Source organism: Triticum dicoccoides, chromosome 7B (genome assembly GCF_002162155.2).
Source record: "Triticum dicoccoides isolate Atlit2015 ecotype Zavitan chromosome 7B, WEW_v2.0, whole genome shotgun sequence".
Lineage (NCBI taxonomy): Eukaryota > Viridiplantae > Streptophyta > Magnoliopsida > Poales > Poaceae > Triticum > Triticum dicoccoides.
In genome coordinates this window covers 486,981,399-486,983,285 of record NC_041393.1, presented here as the reverse complement: position 1 = coordinate 486,983,285, position 1,887 = coordinate 486,981,399, and positions in this window count along the sequence as shown.

Here is a 1,887-nt window from a genome sequence, read left to right as displayed (position 1 = left end):
CTCCTTTATATACGGAGGCAGGGGCACCTCTAAACACACAAGTTGACACAAGTTGATCCACGTGATCGATTCCTTAGCCGTGTGCGGTGCCCCCTGCCACCATATTCCTCGATAATACTGTAGCGGAGTTTAGGCGAAGCCCTGCTGCTGTAGTTCATCAAGATCGTCACCACGCCGTCGTACTGACGAAACTCTTCCCCGACACTTTGCTGGATCGGAGTCCGGGGATCGTCATCGAGCTGAACGTGTGCTCGAACTCGGAGGTGCCGTAGTTTCGGTGCTTGATCGGTTGGATCGTGAAGACGTACGACTACTTCCTCTACGTCGTGTCATTGCTTCCGCAGTCGGTCTGCGTTGGGTACGTAGACAACACTCTCCTCTCGTTGCTATGCATCACATGATCCTGTGTGCGCGTAGGAAAATTTTTGAAATTACTACGAAACCCAACAGCTTCTTCATGTGTTTTATACCATTATGACTTACATGGCAGTGCCACAAGTAAGTGGTACTATCATTACTATCTTATATTTTTTGGCATGAAAATGTGTATCACTACAATCGAGATTCAATAAACCATTCCTTTAGGTGCAAGACCATTGAAGGTATTATTCAAATAAATAGAGTAACCATTATTCTCTTTAAATGAATAACCGTATTGCGATAGACATAATCCAATCATGTCTATGCTCAACGCAAACACACAATGACAGTTATTCAGGTTTAATAATAATCTTGATGGTAGAGGGAGCGTGCGTTGTTTGATCACATCAAACTTGGAAACACTTCCAACACATATCGTCAGCTCACCTTTAGCTAGTCTCCGTTTATTCCGTAGCTCTTTTATTTCGAGTTACTAACACTTAGCAACTGCACTGGTATCTTAATACCCTGGTGCTACTAGGAGTACTAGTAAAGTACACATTAACATAATGTATATCCAATATACTTCTATCAACCTTGCCAGCCTTCTCATCTACCAAGTATCTAGGGTAATGCTGCTCCAGTGGCTGTTCCCTTATTACAGAAGCACTTAGTCTCGGGTTTGGGTTCAACCTTGGGTTTCTTCACTAGAGCAGCAGCTGATTTGCCGTTTCATGAAGTATCCCTTCTTGCCCTTGCCCTTCTTGAAACTAGTGGTTTCACCAACCATCAACAATTGATGCTCCTTCTTGATTTCTACTTTCGCGATGTCAAACAACGTGAATACCTCAAGGATCATCATCTCTATCCTTGATATGTTATAGTTCATCACGAAGCTCTAGCAGATTGGTGGCAATGACTTTGGGGAAACATCACTATCTCATCTGGAAGATCAACTCCCACTCGATTCAAGTGATTGTTGCACTCAGACAATCTGAGCACAAGCTCAAGGATTGAGCTTTTCTCCCTCAGTTTGCAGGCTAAGAAAATCGTCGGAGGTCTTATACCTCTTGACGTGGGCACGAGCCTGAAATCCTAATTTCAGCCCTCGAAACATCTCATATGTTCCGCGATGTTTCGAAAAACATCTTTGGTGCCTCTACTTAAGCCATTTAACTGAACTATCACGTAGTTATCAAAACGTGTATGTCCGATGTTCGCAACATCCACAGACGACGTTTGGGGTTCAGCACACTGAGCGGTGCATTAAGGACATAAGCTTTCTACTGTCCGCATAATCGCTACTATCAACTTTCAACTATATTTTCTCTAGGAACATATCTAAAAAGTGGAACTAAAGCGCGAGCTTACGACATAATTTGCAAAGATCTTTTGACTATGTTCAGGATAATTAAGTTCATCTTATGAACTCCCACTCAGATAGACATCCCTCTGGTCATCTAAGTGATTACATGATCCGAGTCAACTAGGCCGTGTCCGATCATCACGTGAGACGGACTAGTCATC